Source organism: Sminthopsis crassicaudata, chromosome 2 (genome assembly GCF_048593235.1).
Source record: "Sminthopsis crassicaudata isolate SCR6 chromosome 2, ASM4859323v1, whole genome shotgun sequence".
NCBI classification, from domain to species: Eukaryota; Metazoa; Chordata; class Mammalia; order Dasyuromorphia; family Dasyuridae; genus Sminthopsis; species Sminthopsis crassicaudata.
In genome coordinates this window covers 651374961-651396887 of record NC_133618.1, presented here as the reverse complement: position 1 = coordinate 651396887, position 21927 = coordinate 651374961, and positions in this window count along the sequence as shown.

Here is a 21927-nt window from a genome sequence, read left to right as displayed (position 1 = left end):
TAACCACTTGGAGGGGTCAGGAAAGGTTTCATAGATGAGATGTTTGAATTGGGCTTTAGAGAGTATGAAGGAATTCGTCAAAGGGATGGCAGATATGTTAGACTTGGGAGGGCTACAGGGAAAGCAGAGAGGGTTAGAAAACAATGTGTATAATTTGACTGGGGGAGTGGAATTTGTATAGAGAGGTAAGAGGTGCTAAAGCAAAAAAAAAAATAAAATAGGGTCAGATTATTGAGGTTTCTTGAATCCTAGGCAAAAGAGTTTTGAGTTCATTCAGGAGACAACTAAAAGATTTTTGATTAGAGAAAAGTATGATTAGAATTACAAGCAAACAGCCTATTTTGACAGCCAGAAGAAGGGTGAATTGTAGTGGGAAGAAAGTGGAGATGGAAGACTTTTTAGCACAGAACCTCATGTTTATTGACTGACTAGGCAGGTAGTATTGAAAACTCATACTGGGATGATGGCAGTGGGAATGTTAGGGAAGGGATTGGATCTGAGATATAATGTGGAGTAGAATGGATAAGATGTGGTAGCTGGCTGAGTAGAAGAGCTAAAGAAGAGTTAAGGAGAATCCCAAGATTATGAACATGGGAGACAAATGGTAAAATCAGAAAGTTTACTGAGAAAAAGAGAAATATGTTTATTTTTATTAGCATTTTTTTAGTCTTGCATTAAAAAATGGCACTGGTTATGCAAAAGCAAAAAATTAGGGTTTCTGCCTTTTAGAAATTTATATTCAATTTGAGGGAAGCAACATATATGTAGGAAATTAAGGAAAGAGTATATCCAGAACAAAAAAAATGAGTTGAGCAGGAAATTGGAAACTGGAGGATAAAAAAAGGTCTAGTTTAGGAGGTAACATTTCAGTTTAGCCTGGAAGGAAGCAGAGAGTTATGAAAGCAGAAAGGAAGAGGAGAATATGTTCAAGACATAGGCAATGACTGGACAGTTTTAAACAATGAAATTCAGCAACAAAAAAATATTAAATATCTACCATGTGCCAGCCATTGTGTTCAACAGTGGCAGATGTTAAGATGAAAAATGACTCACTCCCTTATCTAAAGAAGTTTGCATTTAATGGGGGTGAAGGAATGGAAATAAAACATATATGAAGGTAAATATAATACAAATAATGTTATGGGGGGAGAAGAGAGAATTAAACAAAATGCTCTGGAAAAATTTGAAGAAGGAAAGAACACTCTTAATTCAGGGGATAAAGCAAGGTTTTATGGAGGAGATGGCAAAAGAATGGCATCTTACTGAGGTTGAAGTGATGGAGGGATAGCCTAGCAGAGTAGAGAAATGGTATCCTCGGTTCTCAGCCATAGAGTAGTATGTATACGGATTTTTGTATAGCTTTCAGTCTTGGGGAAAAGAAGAAAGAAGATGCCCCTGCAATATTGTCTTTGTATTTATAATACTCAGTGGAAAATTCCTGGGACAGCTTCTGTCACCCAAGGGAAATGTTGATAGATTGAGGGTTTGACTTAAGAAGTCATGGTGGAAAAATTGAGGCTGAAAGCTTTTAATCATTTGCTTTAGGTCTGCTAAGATGCTTTTCTGGAGCAAGTCTACCACTCAGAGCCAGCAGAATAAATCAAATCTGGTATCCTTAAGTTTTTAAACTTAAACTTTCCCTAATTCAGACTAATTAAGAAGTAAGACACACTTCATTACTTTCTGAATTTTAGATTGTACTTTAAAATATATTTTTATTTTTAATTTATGAAATAAAAAAAGTATTTACATAACATACTATAATAAAATATTATATATGAAACTGAAAGTTATTATTTTATGTATATAATGTATATATCATTATATACATTGTGTATATTATGTACAACTTGCTATTCCTTTTAAGTATGTAATACATTTGTCATGTATATTTCTTTTTTCCCCTTCCCTTTCCTCTGCCTTAGAGATGACTACCATTAGACACAAATATATATAGATGAACATTTACTATATATATATATATATATATGTATATATATATATATATATACACATATATATATACACCACCTACATATAAATATATATATATATATACATATATTATATTTAAAGTAATTCTATACATACTTTTATTTATTTATTGTTTTTATGATTGCAGATAGCATCTTCTTTCATATGTCCTTTGTAATTAATTGCATTTAATTAATTGTAATTAGATTGCATTTTAAAAGAAAGTTGCATGTTGTTTTCAAATACATAGTAACTATGGCTGCTTGTTGAATGAGCTCCTTTGTTGAATGGTCAAGACTCATTTGGAGTACCTTAAGTATCACCCACTTTCTCTCTACTATATGACTCACAGCTCTGCATGCAGCAAACTGGGCTAAATAGGGACTGAACACCCTGACATTAACTTGATCTTTAAGGTTAGTTACATTAGCTTTTTTGTCTAGAGCAATGTTGCTTGCAGGATCAGTAGACTGATAGATTTTTTTCTTTCAATCTCTTGTGTTAAACAAAAGGAACAATGTATAGATTGGACTGTAATTATGGAATTAAATTCTGAGACAGTGATAGATTATGATAAAAATATGTGTAAAGGTATGTATATGAGTAAAGAGCTTTAAAATCATGTGGTAACTGCCCCTGCAATGTCCTATTGTCAGGAAAGTATCTTCTCAGACTTGGATGGGTGGCTTTTACCTACACAAACTTTATTGACTTTTTTAGGATGGCACCCATGTCACTCTGAAACTTCCCTTCCCTGTTGCTTTAAGTGGTGGATGAATTGGTTGGAAATGAAGATCAAAAGTAGGGATAGATATGGAGTCTTAGCACAGGGAGAACTATGTAGAAGGTCAAGGTTGGGGGATATATCATAGCATTATGGTAGCACTGTTCCTTTCTGGGGACAACGTGCTAAATTTGTCATTGATCCTCTTCAGGTTCAAAGGATGAACAGTAGCTGCAGCAACAACAATTGCCATCACTACCACCAATTCTTTATCCTGTTCTTTGATAGGGTCACTAATGCTTAAAGCAGCTGGTTCTCCACCTATCCCTAGATAGCTGAGACTGGAGGGAAGCCCTCACCCTTGTGAGCTCTAGTTCACACTGAATCCCAAGTTCCATGCTCCTTTGCTAGGAGATCCAGGTCTTGAGTTCTTCCAGGGTTTCTGCTTCCATAGCTCGTGATCAATCCAGTTGGAAGTATTATTCAAACATCTTGTGGGAGCAGCTATGCATATTCCTCTGAGGTACAACCACAGAGAACTAAACAAATCCAAACTCTGGCTATCCTTTAACTCTTGGTCTAGACTAATCCTGTGTCTGTGGAGGGGGTTCCAATGTTTAGAGGAGTTATGGGTTAATTGAGGAAATGTTTTATTATATCATCATAGAATTTGAAAGTTGGAGGGTAGTCATTTTCTTGGTCATCTAAGTATAATATATCACAAAAGGAATCTCCACAATAACATACTTGACAAGAATAGCTCTCCCTGGGGTCAGCAACTATCATCTCTTAAAATAGCCCATTCCACAGAAGCTCCTAGCCCTCACATTCTCCCAACTCCTATATCAATCCTGTATTTATTTCTCTTAAGATGCCCTTAAATTTTACTCTGTCAGGCCAAATGGAAGAAATTGAATCCCTCCAACATATGACAATCTTTCTAATTCTTGAATGTTATTATTTGTCTTTTATTTTTGAAAAGAACCAACAGCATAGTTGGTTGACATCTTGACTTATGCAGTTCCCCCATAGTCTGCTTTCCTCAATACTAAACATGCCTGATTCTTTCAGCTGATCCTCACGTGACATAGGCTGAAGATCCTTCACCATTTTCAGTGAACTTCTCTATATATCCTCCAGTTTGTAATATTTTTCTTAGACTATGTTTAGAATGGAAAACAACACTCCAAATGAGAACTGACCAGAGCAGAGTTCAATGAAATGATCACCTCCCCATTTCTGAAAGCCATCCCTCTCTTAATGTAGCCCAAGGTCGTATTTGAATTTTTTGGTTGCCATGTCACCCTGCTGACTCATAACCAATTGGCTAGTCAGAAGACCCCAGGATTTTTTTCACAGTGATTGTTGGTGACCTATTCCTCCCCCTTCTTAAGTTTATGAATTTGATTTTTATACCTAAATAAAATATTTTCTTTACAATTATGCTTATGAATTTCATCTATTCTCACCTGAAAGATCCATTTGGAACTTGACTGTGTCTTCTAATGTGTAAGTTATCTATCCCTCTTAATTTTGTGTTATCTGCAAATTTAATGAGCATGTCACCTTTGAATTTATCAAAGTAATTGGGAAGAATGTTAAATATCTAAAAGCAATATCAAACTCAGATCCCTGAGGCATTTCCCTAGGATACTGCCCAGTGAAATGACATTGAACCATTAATACTCAGGCTTTGGTCATGTAAACAGTTTTGAATCCAACTATATTATTGTTTATTCCGCAATTCTCCATTTTCTTCAAAAGATTATATGAGATATTTTGTCAAAGCTTTTGTTAACATTTAGATAAACTATATTTACAGCATACCCTTCATCCACTCATCTAGTAATTCTCTTCAAAATAGAAATGAGGTTAGTCTGACATGAAGCCATACTGAGTCTTTGTAATCACCATTTTCCTTTCTAGATGTTTGGCAATCATTTCTTTAATGATTTGTTCTAGGATTTTCCCAGGAATCAAAGTCATGGTTTTCAGAAACTGTCCTCATTCCTTTTTTGAAAATCAGGTCATTTGCCCTTTTCCAGTCATGTGATACCTTGTCTGTTTTTCATGATCTTTCAAATATCATTATAGTGGGTCAGCATTGAATTTGCCACTTCCTTCAAAACCAGGGATGTAGTTTATCTGGGTCAAGTAACAAAATTCAAGAAGAGCATCTAACTCATTTCTTAATCACTCTCTGACTCTCTGTCCCTTTCTCTTTCTCACATCAGCTTTGTTAGGATTACTAAGTGAGAACTGAGGTTTTCTGGACAATTACAAGGTGAGAACTCAGGTTGACTTGATAGAGGGGGCAAGCTCATTGGCTGGGGTGGTTCTTCCCAGAAGCCCTTGCATTATCCCACGCCCATTCTCTGGGAGGATAAAAAGAGACAGCAATGGGCGCAGAGGGCAGATCGGCCTGGAGAAGGATAAGAGCTGGAGGAGATTCAGAGCCAGGATTCAAGAAGGAGGACTCTGAATTGCATCAGGCTTGACGGGGCTCTCTGCAGGAAGGGAAGTCACTTCTTTGGACAAGAGTTAACAGCAACTGCCTGGAGACAACGGTTCATTACAGGAAGAAGAATCTGTCGGAGAGATTTGAGTAGAAGACACAGCAGATCTCTTCCCAGAGAGCGATCCAGCAGCTTCTGGAGACGACAGCTCGTTACAATTGGCGTCCACACGTGGGGCAAGGACATTTGCTTATCCTGACAAGAGGAGCTAGACCAGACCTTTGCAATTTGGCGCCCGAACAGGGACAGACACAGTCCTGATTCCAGTGGAAAAGCTTCCAATCTAGATCTCAGTCTCTCTGACCCAGAACCGTGAGTAACGAGGAAACTTTGTTAAAGATTAAGTGAGCGTGCTAATAGATAAATAAGGAACTTAACTTGTTAAGGGCTAAACCAGGAATCTCTTATAGCTGAAATGGGGCAGATGTTAGCTATATTCAATCCCTGGACCTCAGCCGACTCAACCTCAGCCCCAGACGCAACCTCAGCTCCATTCAGGAGTGGTACTATAGAGAGTATAATCAAGATAATTGAGGAGCAGAGTTTACTTGTAACCTGGGTACAGATTGCTAAACTCTTGGCTGCATTAAGACGCACATCCCCTTGGTTCTTAGAGGAAGAAAAGATAGATGTAGATAAATGGAAGCTAGTGGGATATGAAATGAAAGAATTTCAAGCAAAAAATGGGCCTCGTTCAATTTCTGCAGAAGTATTTTATATCTACAACATAGTTCAATTAGCCTTAAACTATCAAGCAAGTTGTAGGAGAAGGAAAAGTTCTAAAAATGAACAGAGGAGGAAGTGTGAGGAAAAAAGGAAAGATCAAGATCTCTCCCTAGAGCAAGAGGATTTAAATGAGGAATTATGGTATGATTCTCTTGAAGAAGCTTCAACCCTGCCTAGAGAACAGATTATTGACAGGCCCACATCAACCCCACCTTCAGAGATGGAGGAAGAAAGAGGGGAAGAGGCAGAAACACAAACAGAATTGCCTGTGAAGAAGCCTAAGCCTATGACAAGATTAGAAAAAGCATTGGTTAAAGCTAAGAGAGAAGGACAGGATATAAGTGATTTTATACATGCATATCCTGTGATTGAAAATACTGACTCTGTAGGTAAAAAAAGGAGAAGATATGCACCTTTAGATTTGAATACAATTAAGGATTTGAAAAAAGGTTGTACCCTTTATGGGGCTACATCAGCTTATGTCAAAATGTTACTAGATGGTTTGTCTTATGAAGTCCTAACTCCGAATGATTGGAAATCCATAGCAAGGATATGCCTGGAACCTGGAGAAAATTTATTATGGCTTTCGGAATTTCATGAATTATGTAAAATTCAAGTCAGATGCAATTTGGAAATAGGAGTTAACACACAATTCACTTTTGAGCACTTGGCTGGTGAAGGTCGGTATGGAGAGAATTCAGAACAGACTGATTATACCATGACAATATATGAACAAATTGCTAAGGCTGCAATAAAAGCTTGGGGTGTCCTCCCTGGACAGAAAGATCGTGGAGAGGCTTTCACTAAAATACAGCAAGGTCCCAATGAACCTTTTGCAGATTTTGTGGGACGTTTGCAAACTGCTGTCAAAAGAACTATTGGAGAAAATTCAGCTACAGAAATAATGACCAGACATCTGGCTAAGGAAAATGCCAATGAGATTTGCAAAAGAATTATATGGGGATTAGACAAAGATGCTCCTTTAGAGGAGATCATAAGACGCTGTGCTACAGTGGGAACAAATGCTTTTTACACCCGGACTATGATGAATGTGGAAAGACAGGGTCCCTCCTGGCAAGGGCCTTCTAGAGAAACTCGGCGATGTTTTCAATGTGGAAAAATTGGACATCTAAGAGCTCAGTGTAAATATGGAGATAGAGTGAGAAGACAGGGTGAAAGAAGACCTAAAACCCCATGTCCAAAATGCAACAGAGGACTCCATTGGGCATCAGAGTGTAGAATAATTCAGGGAAATGGGATGAGGGGCCCAGATCCAGGGCCCCAGGCAAAAAAGACTTGGGGCATGATGGCAGCTGATGTTACACCCAAAAAGCCTTTAGAAGGTCAGGACTCTGATTTGATCAACCAGCAGAAAAGCAATCACATGGCAGAAAGGGATTACCTGATAAGTGAGCCAAAAGGCAATCAGATTGCAAAAATGGATTACACTTGGGGAGAATACAGGCCTTTTAAACCAACAGGGCTGTGTCCAGTGCAAACAATTCCAATGTAATTGCCAGATGATGAGAAGAGATTTAGAAAGTGGTAAATAGAAGGTAATTAGATAGGTTAACTGCTTGGGAGAGAGGGTTTGCTTGTATTTCTTCAGCAGGAGAAGGAATCAGATGGGTGCCAATGAGTCGTATTCGCCTTGTCCATCAGAGAGAGACAGAAAAAGAGAAAGACCTCAAAATAAAGGAGAAGATCTAAGAAACATCTTACACCGAAAGAGCATGGCTAATAAAAAGACTGTTAAAGAACTTTAAAACCAGCAGGAATCATTGGACTTCCTCACACAAGATGAGACTAATGGACAATGGACTTATGGACATTTATAAATTTTCAATTTATGATTATTTGATTATGTTATATACTTCTAGCATGTGTTATGTTACTATGTGCTTATGTAATTTATGTAATTATCTGTAATACTTCCCATATTGATGGATTTATGTTTCAAGGTCATTTATGTAATTATCCGTAATACTTCCCATATTGATGGATTTATGTTTCAAGGTCATGACTGTCCTATGTTCTAAATCAAAAGAAAGGGGGAGATGTTAGGATTACTAAGTGAGAACTGAGGTTTTCTGGACAATTACAAGGTGAGAACTCAGGTTGACTTGATAGAGGGGGCAAGCTCATTGGCTGGGGTGGTTCTTCCCAGAAGCCCTTGCATTATCCCACGCCCATTCTCTGGGAGGATAAAAAGAGACAGCAATGGGCGCAGAGGGCAGATCGGCCTGGAGAAGGATAAGAGCTGGAGGAGATTCAGAGCCAGGATTCAAGAAGAAGGACTCTGAATTGCATCAGGCTTGACGGGGCTCTCTGCAGGAAGGGAAGTCACTTCTTTGGACAAGAGTTAACAGCAACTGCCTGGAGACAACGGTTCATTACAGGAAGAAGAATCTGTCGGAGAGATTTGAGTAGAAGACACAGCAGATCTCTTCCCAGAGAGCGATCCAGCAGCTTCTGGAGACGACAGCTCGTTACAAGCTTCATGTTAGTAATTTTTGTTTTGTCATTTCCTGGGCAAAAAATCATTTTCTATGATATAAAAACCATAAACCAAGTGAGATTTGAGTCTTTCTGTCTTCTCACCATTATCACTTCTCATCATCCATCTACCCTAAACAAAAATTTCAACCTTTCTTTGATCCTCCTTTGTCTTTCAAAATTGCAAACCCCCCCCCCAAAAAAAAAACAAAAAAACCCCAAGAATCCTCTTTGTGGTCCTTGACTTTTCCCAACAACCCTAGCTCATTCTGAATTTTAACATTCTTTGTTATTTTTACAGACTGGTGACAAACTTTTATGTTCATTCTTTGTGACCTGAACTGGTTTCAATTTTCTATATCTTTTAAAATCTATGTTGGTTAGTAAGATCTCTGAAAATCCCCATTAGTTTCTATTTTTCCTCCTCTTTGGAATTGTTTTTCCCATTTTGCTTCCAGAATTTTATTTTTGAGCATCTTGAATCTCTCCCATCTCTCTTCTTTGTTTTTTGCTTTTCCAAAACCTGAGGGGGGGGAGCAGGTCATTCCAGAGGAGAGGATTAAATCCTCTAATTCTTCATTTGTTTTTGAAATCTTTGGCCATTTGGGTTTAGACACTTAAGGGCATGTGTTTTATTACTGTACTGGTTCCGTTGTTGGATTTTGTCCATTTCAACTCCTCTGTCTCATAACCGTTTCCTAACTGGTATATGAAGGTTATGGAATATTATTGCTCGGTAAGAAATGACCAGCAGGAGGAATACAGAGAGGCCTGGAGAGACTTAAATCAACTGATGCTGAGTGAAATGAACAGAACCAGAAGATCGCTGTACACTTCAACAACAATACTGTATGAGGATGTATTCTGATGGAAGTGGAAATCTTCAATATAAAGAAGATCCAACTCACTTCCAGTTGATCAATGATGGACAGAAACAACTACACCCAGAGAAGGAACACTGGGAAGTGAATGTAAATTGTTAGCACTACTGTCTATCCTCCTAAATTGTCCTTTTGATTCTCTCTGTCTCTCCCTCCTCCTCTTCCTCCTCCTCCTCTTCCTCCTCCTCCTCTTCCTCCTCCTCCTCCTCCTCCTCCTCTTCTTCTTCTTCTTCTTCTTCTTCTTCTTCTTCTTCTTCTTCTTCTTCTTCTTCTTCTTCTTCTTCTTCTTCTTCTTCTTCTTCTTCTTCTTCTTCTTCTTCTTCTTCTTCTTCTTCTTCTTCTCTCTGTCTCTCTGTCTCTCTCTCTGTGTCTCTCTCATTTTGATTCTCTTATAATCTGTAAGAAGAATTTGAACCAGTATCTGGTCTTGGTCTGTTCTCTCTCAAAATTTGTTTAATTTCTTCCAAATTGTGAAAAATTTAAATTTCTGACTCACTTTATTAGTTCAAATTCCTCCAATCATTTACATTAGGGCTTCTTCAACTTTTTCAATTCACATCTCTTTTTCACCCAAGAAATTTTTATGCAATTCTAGGCATATAGGTATATAAAATAGATATACAAATCAACATTTACTAATTATAAATTATAATTTTGTGACCCACACATTCATTTATATAACTCTATATGGGCTCATGATCTGCAGTTTAAGGAGCTTTGACATACATAATTTTTTCTTTTTATTCAGGCCAATTATTATTTTCTTCCACTCTTCTTTTATTCAGTTATTTGACCACAGCTTTTCCCCATAGAGGTCAGAAATACTTTTTTTTATTATGCATTATGTTAGGTGTGAAGCACTATTTGTTTGCTTTTTAACTTTATCCTAAGAGGGCTCACCAGTCATAGGACTAAGAGAGATCTTCTCCTTTCTTACCTCAGTCCCCATTGCCAATCTTCCACGAGACAGTGGACATCTTTTTCTGACTGGATACCTCTTCCTATTTTTGCTCTCACTACAGATAAAGCAGAGCCCTGATCCACTCCAACTTTTGAGTCCACAGCTTCTCTTATGACTAACATTGGTCAGAGTCTTGGCCTTTTATACTGTTTGGATGAGCAAGGAATAAGATCAGGGAGCCACTTACTCAGAGAACACTTGTACAGTGGGAAGCATTTAGGGAACAGCATTGCTATCACTAACAGACAAATATTAAGTACCTGTTTTCTATCAGACACTATGCTAAGAGCTGGGGATACAAAAAAGGTGCCCTCCCCAATCAAACAGTCCCTGCCCAGAAGGAACTTACATTTTTTTTTCTTCATAGCATTTTATTTTTCCATATAAAGATAGTTTTCAACATTTATTTTTGTAAGATTTTGAGTTCTAAATTTCTCCTTCACTTATCTCCCTTCCCCAAGGCCACAAGCAATCTGATATAGGTTACACATGTATAGTCATTTAAAACATTTTTATATTTGTCATGTTATTCACTTCATATACTAAGCACCTCCCAAAGTGAAAGAAAAATCAGACCAAAAGGGAAAAAACATGAGAAAGAAAAAGCAAGCAAACAAAAAAACAAGCAAAAAGATGAAAATAGTGTGCTTTGATCCACATTCAGTCACCCTAAGTTCTCTCTCTCTGGATGAGAATGAAATTTTCAATCCTAAATCTATTGGTATCTTGGATCACTGCATTGCTGAGAAGAGCTAAGTCTATGTTATTTGATCATCACATAATCTTACTGTTACTATGTACAGTGTTCTTCTGGTTCTGCTCACTTCACTCAACATTAAAAGAACTTACATCCTAATGTAATGAGGTAGACATTCTAATATAATAATGAGAGAGACAATGTGTAAAAAACTAAATATATAAAAGAAACATACATCATACATTGAAAGTAATCTCAGAGTGAAAAAAAATAGGGTAGGAAAAACCAGGAAAGGGTTTTGCAGTAAATGGGTTTGAATTGAGTCTTGAAGGAATTCAAGGAGACAGAGGGGAGGAAGGAAAGCATTCTAAGCATGGGGATAGCCAGTGAAAAATCAAGGCATCAGGAGAAAAAGTTTTGTTCAAGGAACTTTAAAAAGGCTTATGTCACTGGATTGTAGAGTACATTGAAGAGAGTATAAGAATCTTGGAAAGCAGAGAAGGCCAGAGTAGAAGCTAAACAGGATTTGATATTTGATCATGGAGGTAACGGAGACTCACTGGAATTTATTAAATTGAGGGGAGGAAGGATGACTTGGTCAAACTTGTATTTTAGGTGTTCTGGCCACTAAGTGGAGGATGAATTGGAGAGGGGGAGAGATGAGTTACAGAGATCCATGAGCAGGTCGTTGCAATAGTCTAGGCATGAGATGAGGAGGTATTGCATCAGACTGGTAGGTGGCTATGTCAGTGCAGAAGAGAATATATATGAAAAATACTGTATAAGTAGAAATGGCAAGATCTGGTGACAGAATGAACATGGACTGAGTATTTAAGCTTGGGTGACTGGAAGGGTAGTGGGGATCTTAAAAATAATAGGGAACCTTGGAAGAGGATAGGATTAAGGAGAATTGAGAAGAATGATAATGAGTTCTATTTTGGGTGTGTTGAATTTAAGATATCCAATTGGCAGAATATATAAGAGAGATATTGTGAAAGTAGAAATGACAAGATCTGGTGACAAAATGAATATGGACTGAGTGCAAGTGAGGAGTTGATGATATTGAGTTTTTAAACTTGGCTGAAAGGGCAGTGGAGCTCTTAACAATAACAGGGCATCTTGTAAGAGGGTAGGATTAAGGAAAACAGGCGAGAATGATAATGAGTTCTATTTTGGGCCTGTTGAGTTTGAGATATCCAATAGACTATTAATGATGATAAGAAAGGAGGTTGAGAAAGATAAAATTGGATGAATAGAACTGAGAATTGTCTACATAGAGATAATAATGGAATCAAGTGGATATGAGATTACCAAGAAGAAGAGAATAGGGCAAAAGACAGAACCTTGGAGCTTATACATGGTCAGGGGCCATGCAAGGCTAGGATCAGTCATTCTATAATTTGGTTATGATTTTGGGGCAGCTAGGTGCCAGAACTGATTTTAAATCTGGCCTCAGACACTTAATAGCTGCACAAACTTGGGCTTAGCACTTAGGCAGTTAGGTAGATCTAGTCTTATGTATGCTAAAATCTGTTTTTTAACTTTTCTTCTGATGTTGCTTATGGCCCCCTAGTCTTAATTCCCAAGTCAGTGGTGACCAGAGATTCCTTTTAACTCTCTCATCAGCATAAATATAAAACTAGATAAAGTCTTAAAGATGGCAGGTAAGAACCTTTAGATGAGAATGTCCAACCCTTTCTTTTGGCCCATGAAGAAATTAAGGTACATAAAAGTTAAGGGACTTACCCAAGATGATATTGCTAGCATTGAAGGTAAATTTTGAACTTTCCTGATTCCAAATCTATTGCTTTACATATCATCTTGTTTCTTCTGGGTCCCATTTAGCTCATCTAAGGTTACCACTAGACAAAACCAGATAGGAGCTAGGGTGGGGAGATTTCTATCAATTCCCTATAATTTCTTTAGTGTCAAGAAAATCAACTCAGAGCAAGTGTGAAATGAAGCAATGGAAGACGATAGAGTCATCAGCCCTTGCCCTACTTCCTACTAACAACTCAGATTACTGGACTCCCTATGTTTATGTCTCATCCATTTTAAACATGGTAATATGCATTTAGAGTACATTGGGCTGTATAGAGGGAGGCTTTATGACCTGCCATCTCCACAGAATGAAACATTCTGTAAATGGCAGCCTAGGCAATAAGCCTTGGTCAATCCAATCCCATTTGCAACTTTCTCTTCTTTTTTGGATTGCAAGGAAGAGGAATAATGTCTTGCTCTGAAAAATGAATAGAACATGCTTTCTACAAGATTGGTTAATACTTTACAATTTTCAAGTGTTTCTGATAAACCCAGCCAAGCTCTATAGTGGTGGGCCTTGAGGTCCTGAAAATACCTGAACAAGAGAAAAAAACTCACATAATTTTATTTCATAAGATAGGACCCAAAAGTATATATTTCAATATATTCCAATTTAGCTGAGGGAAGATTTAACATGGTAGTCGTTGCTAAGGAAACTGCCTCCTTCCCAGCCATGTGTTCAGCATATGTGTATCACTTCATCTTTCTGCTCTCAGAGGCAATATCATGGCCCTGTACTTGGGAAATGATTTTTAAAAAGGCATATAAAACCTCTTAACATCTAGAAGATTCATTAAATGATCTCACTCAAGAGAAGCTTCAATTATTCTTTTAGTCTCTTTTATACTGAGCGGGTGGACGTGGCTAAGTCAATGCTATCTCTTCAAGTGCAACTTGGTGTCTTAAAGGAAGCAATTTTCAGAAATAAACAGATCAGTGTTTATATGCTTAGAGTATGTTTGTAATAGTAATAATAATAATAATATCACAGAACAGCAAGAGTTTTCCTGTGTGGGAGTCTTCTGAGTGTCAAGACCATTTCTCAGAACTCAGTAAGAGAATGGGATTAGATTAGGGTAACCCCAAACTACTTTGCCTATTGAATACATTTGGGTTTGAAATATATTGATGATGCTCTTAGGAGGCCTGGAGGTATGGAACACCAATAAGGGAAAATCATTATGGAAAAATTTTTGAAAAATTTGAGGAAATCAAGCCTATTTTTAAATTTAAGAAAGCTGTACATGGTACTTTTTGATTATTTAATTTCATATGTACATATGGTACTCTAGGTTCCTAAAGTACCCATTTTGCCTACTCCAAAGCTGCCATATTAATGGAATCTTTCTTGCAACCAAGTCAGAATAAATCACATGGCATCCTAGTAAAACAAAGGCCATTTATTGAAAACAGATTGCAAGACAAATTAGCAAGCAATTAGAGTAAGTATCAAGCACTATCACTATCCAGTTCCCAAGTGATTGCCTTCCTCCACACATCTTTTAGGGACCACAGGCCTTGGCTTTTGATTAGCTACTCTGGGCTTTCCTTCATAACATAGCAAGAGCAGCAGAGAGTGAGTCATTCGTGGCTTCATGAAAGGATGTTAGATTTGTGTCTGTGACAGTCGAATTGGATAAATGGGGCTTTGGGCATAGTAACATAGGATAAGTACATTTATGGCAAGGTAGAATATTGTAGATATTGTTGTTGCTTCTTCCATACATCAAGGAGACAAGGGGAAAAGGCCCCAACTGCTATTTCATTTTTGTCTTCTTTTTTGGTGTTTCTTTGCTTGATCCTTCTTCTTGGAAGATTGAGAGATTCTCAAGCTTGTTTCAAGTAGGGTATGTTGAAACTATTAAACTGAAAACAAACTTTGGGAGATGTAGTTCCCAAGGTAAAAATGAAACAAAAGTGTCTCCTTTAGTGTAAATATGGGGGTGAGATTTAATAAGAATCTTAATTAGGTTCATAGTCCATTGCAGGTAGAACTAGGAAGGGCAATTTCTTCCATCAAGGGAAAGAAACACACCAAAGGCAATACTCCATGGAAGCACATTCCTAGGCAATAATATCCCACATTCTCTTTCAAATGTTAGGATAGAGCAACTTTGTAAAAGTAATCAATAATGTTTTAATATTATTAATATTATTTCTGTATTTCAAATCAGAAGTCCTGGTTTTAAACATTGACTGCATCTCTTATTTTTTATTCTTATATTATTCTCATAATATCTTGTTTTCTCATCTATAAAATGAAAGAGTTGCTCCAGATGACTTCCCAAATCTTATTAGTTTTTTATTCTTTGTTCTTAGAACTCAAAGGACCAGGAAGATAAATATCCACTGCTTTATACTCTCATTCACAGACTATCCCCTCTTCTGTCATCTCTCAATAATTTTTCCATGCTGTTCTTTTGGGAAGTTCAAACCTCTCTCCATCCTTATTATTGTATCTTCCAGACCTACAAGTCAGTCTCTCAATTTTCTCAATGACTTTAGGATTTTGCTCATGGTCTTTTCTCTAACCTATTCTTTGCTACCATCCTACCACATTCATGATGATAACTTCTTGAAGCACTTGACTCTGCAATTTCTCAAATTCTTCAATTCCAGCAATTTCTTTTTCTATACAACATAGCCACATATAGGTCACATATTCAGCCTTACCTTCTAGGAATTGAAATTGTATTCTCTGGCCACAGTTCTTATCTTTTATTCTCACTGATAACAGTGCTTGGCACAGAATCTGGTACATAATAATTAATAGATGCTTGTTGACTTGATTGGATACTAAACATAAGATTCAATGGTATTGTAACATGTGGTTACTTTACCATTCCTATTCTCCTACTCTTTAGGTATTTCAAGCTTAACATGTCGAAAATGAAGTTATTATCTTTTTTTCCCCAAAAATCAGCCTTTCCAAAAGAAATTTTATGTACCATTTATAATTGCTCTTTTTATAGTGGTAAAGAATGTGAAACTAAGGTGGTACCCATCCACTGGACCAGCATAGTGCTGCAGTAGATAGAAAGTTGAGTCTAAAGTCAGGAAGACTCATTATCTTAAATTCAAATCTGACCTCAGACACTTACTAGCTGTGTGACCCTGGGCAAGTCACTTAATTTTTGCCTCAATTTCCTTATATGTAAAATGGATTGGTGAAGGAAACCATTCAAGTATCTGCCAAGAAGACCCCAAGACAGTTCACAAAGACTCAGCTGTCACTGGAACAATTTAACAAAAGCAACAAACCCATCTATTGAGTGACACTCTTGTTGTTTAAGATGTGAATAAATGGATGGCTTAAGAGAAAGCCAAGAAGGTATCTATTAACTGATGCAGAGTGAATTGAGCTGAGAACCTGGAGAAGAAACACAGCAATTTATCTACCTTCTAGCAAAGAAGTGATATATTCAAGACAAGAGTGAGGAATACATTTCTAGGCACAGTCGACATGGGATTTGTTTTGCTATGCTATGTATATTTGTTAAAAGAGATTTTCTCTTCTTTCTGTTTTCATTTGGAGAAAGTGGGAGGGAAAATAAGCATAGGGATGGGTTTCAAAAATGCCAAGAGAACAGAAAACAAGCAAGAAGGAGTTGCAGAAAAGCAGAATAGCTTCAAAAATTATATGATGAATTTATTATCTATTTAAAAAACAAAAGCAAATTTAATATAATAAAATTTGACAGTTACAGATATAAGTTCCTCTGTCTCTTCTGCAACACATATGGAAATGGGCAATTTATTTGGGATTTATTAAGTTTAGCATAAAAAATTCTCCAGCTATCCCTCTTTACTTCTCAATTTCTGTTGAGGATAACACCATCCTTCCAGTTATTCATGTTCAAAACCTGGGAATTGTGCTCAACTCTTCACTGTCCCCAATCCCCAATTTCACACACCCAGCAGTTGCTAAGTCTGGAAATCTATTTCCATGGCATGCCTCACATCTTTACCTCTCTCTCCGTACACAGATAACTTCCTAGTTCTGGATATCAATACTTCTCACTTCTAGTGAGTCTAGTCTCTTCTCTCTTTGATCCGTGTTCTACTCAGCCACCAAACTAATTCTGATAAAGTACAGCTCTGAATATATTATTCCCCTACTCAACAAACTACAGTTAATCTCTATGGCTTCTAAGGCTCAACTACAACCTTTTCCGGGTGACATTAAAGTTATTCACTATCTGTCCCCAATCTACCTTTCTAGATTTATTATATTTTACTCGTTTTTATATTCTCTGAGATCCTGGCCTTATATATGGCATTCCACTTTCCACTTTGTATCAGCCTTTTTTCATACCTGAAATGTACTTCTTCTTAGTTTGGTATCTTATAATTTCTAGCTTCCTCAAAAAAGTCAGCTTAAGAATCACCTGAAATTTTCTTTATTCCTCTTGGTTATTAGTACTCCTTCTCCTTACTTTATATTTCTTTTTCATATACTTATATATACTCTCTCTCCAAGAGAATTTAAGCTCTTTCAAGGAAATGGCTCATTTTTAAAAAGCATAATACTTGGCATCTAGGCCACATGGTGAACAATACTGGACTTGGAATCAGAAAGATTTGAATTCAAATCCTTCCTCAGACAATTAGCTGTTGACCTATGCTGTCACTTATTTCTCTATCTTTGTTTCCCAATTGGTAAAATAAGGATAATAATATCTGCCTCCTAGGATTGTGGGATCAAAAGAGATAATAGATGATACATTATAAAACCTTAAAGTGTAATATAGATGTTGTTATAATCATTTTTATTAGAGGAAATTAGGGTTCAGTGTCTTGTCAAAGATCACATAACTAGAAAGTGTCTGAGGCAAGATTCTGGAATAAAAATTCACTATTTCCCAAAAATTGTTGAGAAAATTGGAAAATTATATGTTAGAAAATACATTTCACACCCCATACCAAAATAAGGTCAAAATGGGTATATGATTTGAGCATAAGCAAATTGAAGAGCAAGGGATAAATTATCTATCAGATCTTTGAGCAAGGGAAAAATTTATGGCCAAAGAAAATCTAGAGAACATTATTAAATGCAAAATGGACAACTTTGATTACATTATATTAACAAGTTTTTGCACAAACAAAACAGACAGTCAAGATTAGAAAGGAAGCGCAATGCTGGGGAAATTTTTTTTACAGCCAGTGTTTCTGATAAAGGCCTCATTTCATATATATATATATATGTCAAATTTATAAGAATAAAAATGATTCCCCAATTGATAAATGGTCAAAAGATATGAGCAGACAATTATAGGTGAAGAAATTAAAAACATCTGTAGTCAGATGAAAAATACTCTAAATCACTATTAAATAGAGAAATGCAAATTAAAACAGCTCTCAGGTACCACATCACATCTATCATTCTGCTTAAGATGATAGGAAAAAATAATAATAAATGTTGGAGGGGTTGTGGGAAAACTAATGTATTACTGGTAGAGTTGTGAAATGATCCAACCATTCTGGAGAGCAATATGGAACTATGTCCAAAGGGTATCAAACTGTGCTTACCTTTTGATCCATCAGTGTCTCTACTGGGACTGCATCTCAAAGAGATCAAAAAGGAGGAAAAAGGAGCCACATATGCTAACATGTAGCAGTTCTTTTTATGGTGGCAAATTATTGGAAAATAAATAGATGCCCATCAATTGGGGAATGGCTGAACAAGTTGTGGTATATGAAAGTAACGGAATATTATTGTTTTATAAAAATTATGAACAAGCTGATTTTAGAAAAGCCTGGAAAGATTTATATGAACAGATGCTGTGTGAACTAAGCAGAACTTAGTATACATTGTACACAATAATAGCAAGATTGTGTGATGATCAACTATGACAGAGTTGTTTCTTCTCACTGGTTCAATGATTCAAGGCAATCCCAATAAACTTTTAATGAAAACCACCATATACATCTAGAGAGAGAACTATGGAGACTGAATGTAAATCTGTATATGCTATGTTTACTTTTTTTTCTTTATGTTTTTTTCTTTTTGTTCTGCTTTTTCTCTCTCAACATGACTAATAAAGAAATATGTAAAAAATTAATGTACTTGTATAATAAAAAATTATGTTGAACTGGGGAAAAGGAAAAAAAAATTGAACTCAGGTCCTGTTGACTCCAGGGATTATTTTGTCCAATGCACCACCTACAAGTCTTATTATTGTCAGCATATGAGAGGCACTTAAATGTTAATTGATAATTTATTGAGTATATGTCTCCTACTTTGATCAAATTTCTTTTTCTCTGTCTCTGGGTCCTGATTTTATAGCTTACCATCTTTTCCACTAACAGCCTGCTATTCCTGATTTGAGACTCCCACACCCTGAGCAATAACCACCATTTAATTTCTCTGGGCTTGCTCCAAAACTATTCAATGTTCCTAGAAAAGAACATGAAATCAGGATGAAGAACTGTTAAACTAGATGAGATGATTAGTTGCTTCTCTTCCAGTCTTGAAAATCTATAATTCTATGATTCTACAGAAGACATCTTGTTTATATGATCATATTTTATAGGACCAAATTTTAAAACATAAAATCAAGAACCAATATTTGTAGCCCATTTGCCAAAGTACCATTTCTATTTTGTAATCATCTACAGGAAAACTTATTGCAGTTAGGAGAGAAAGTTACCAGATTCTAGGATTTTGAAAGGTAAAAGTGCTCTTCTGAGCATTCTGAATTTGATGGTATAGGAACCAGTATGAGATAGATCATGAGGATAAAAAAATTGTGTAAAATTTAGAGTGGGGAATGCTTTTTCTTAAGTAACTTGTATTTTCCTGAGACTAGAGTGATCCCAGCTTCCTTGGTCACACATGGTGAAAATTTTTTCCCTCATAAATGAGTAGAATTTTTAGATGGTGTTGATTATGAAACACTATAGCATGGTAGATAGTTCTAGTCTTAGAGTCAAGAAGAATTGAAATAATAATCTAGCCTTAAATATTTCTTCACCTAGTCTATGTTTACTTCAGTTACTTCAATTGTCAAATGGGAATTATAATTGCACTTACCTTCCAAGGTTGGCAAAGTAGTTGTAAAATGGTTTTAATAGTGCCTGAAACATGGTAGGCACTATATGAAACTTAGTTATCATCATTATCTTGATCATCAATATTGTTATTTCCAAAAGATCAAAATTGTAGAGGATAAATAGATAAGGAGTCACATTTGGTAGGTATAAGTAGCAGCAGAATGTTATAAAAAACTTTAGGCATATTAAATATTATCAAAAATTTCATCCACCAAGTAGGTTTGGAAAAAAGGATGAGTTGGTCTTGTCATAAGAATAAGGATTAACAAACATGGCTCTATTAAAATATATAGAACACAGCTTCTTAACTTTTTTAATTTCAAAGATTCATTAGGCAATCTGGTGAAGCCCATGAGCCTCTTCTCAGAGTAATGTTTTTAAATATTTAAAGGAAATTTCAGTTACAGGTTAGTAAAAATAAAGAAATAATTTTCCTTTTCTTATCCAAATTTATGAACTAACAGAAATCTATCAACTCTTTGGGGGTTCATGAGTCTTCAGATTCATAACTCTTGAAATACAAGAAAGTTTCTAGGGTATATTGTAGCTCCCTAATAGGAGACTTTATGAGAGGATTGTGAAAGTGTGGATGGGTTGAGATTTCTACTCTTGGACCAAACACCTATATTAATGAGGTTGGGAATCCAACGAAGCATTAAGTCTTGGACTTGAGATGAGTCTGCCTGAAGTCAAGAATATTGCATAAAGATTAAAGGCATGATCCCTTCTGGGAGGTCTGGACCTAGAAAATCCTGGGCAAGACTATCTGATTTTTTCCTTCCATAGATCAAGGTGATTCTAATAGGATTGAGAACAGAGCTAATATATTTCATCACAAATCATTTCTGGATCAATATTTCCTTGTGCAGAATGCCAACATGTTAGAGCTTTGATAAACAACTAAGATCATCTGATCCTACCCTTGATTTGACCAGTGAGGAAATTGACGCCCAAGGAAATGAAGTAACTTAGTCAAAAGGATCAGCAATTTAAAATATCAGAACTCCCATCACAAGATATGATAAGAAGATATGGGCATATAGTGGAAATGCTGAGTCAATATTCTTGTGGACTGAGGAGGGGAGGAGAAGGAATATGATTCAGAATTGAACAGGGAGCTGGAACAGGGAGCAGACTAGAGCATGAATGAGGCAGTGAGCTGTCAAAGAAGGAACACTGCACTAGGAGTCAAAAGGTAGGTGAACCTCCTGTGTAACCTTAGGCAAGCTGCAATCTCTCTGGACTTCACTTTTCAGAGAAAGGACTGCTATGTTGTAGTATAAAAATTATGAAAGCAGGCTGGCTGGTGGTACATGCTGTAGTCTGTGCTACCAGGGAGCTGAAGCTACCAGATCACTTGTGCTCTGAGTTGATACTGCCATGGTGAGCACCTGGAAATGTGCTTTCTTTGTGTTTCTTTGTGTTTCTCTCTGCCTCTGCCTATCTGTCTACTCTTCCCTGCTCTCCACTGTCTTACTATCATTGAAACTCATGACCACTTGTTTGTAAATCTCTTATAACATTTTTTTGGGGGGAGTGGGAAAATGAAGGAGTACAGATTTGGGCCTTGAGCTGTGTGATAAACTGCCAATATAGAAACTCCTCCATTGATTCAAAGGGGCAAGCCATCTATAATGTCTATTCTGAGAGAATTTTCTGGGAAACTGAGGCCACTGAGCTAGCATGTGTCAGATACAGGGCTTGCATCCAGGTATCTCTGATTCCCAAGTCAGTTCTCTAACTATGATGTCTCACCTTTTTTTTTTTACAGCACTTATTTTAATTTTGTTATTATAGTTATTTTTGTGTGGCATAGTATCTTATTCCCCTTACCATATTCTAGACCGAGAAGGTTTAGAATAGGTCTTCAGTGATCTTTGTCTCTTTCTCAAGCTTTCTCGGAGAGCAAAGCATTGTGGTAGGTTCGAATCAATGTCTATTGAATTTACACTTAGTTTCCACAGCAACCTTGTGAGGTATGCAGTGGAAATGTTATTTACCTCATTTGACAGATAAGGAATTGGGGACTTGGGGAGTTAAAGTCAGAGAATCATAGATTTAGAGTTATGAAGGACTTC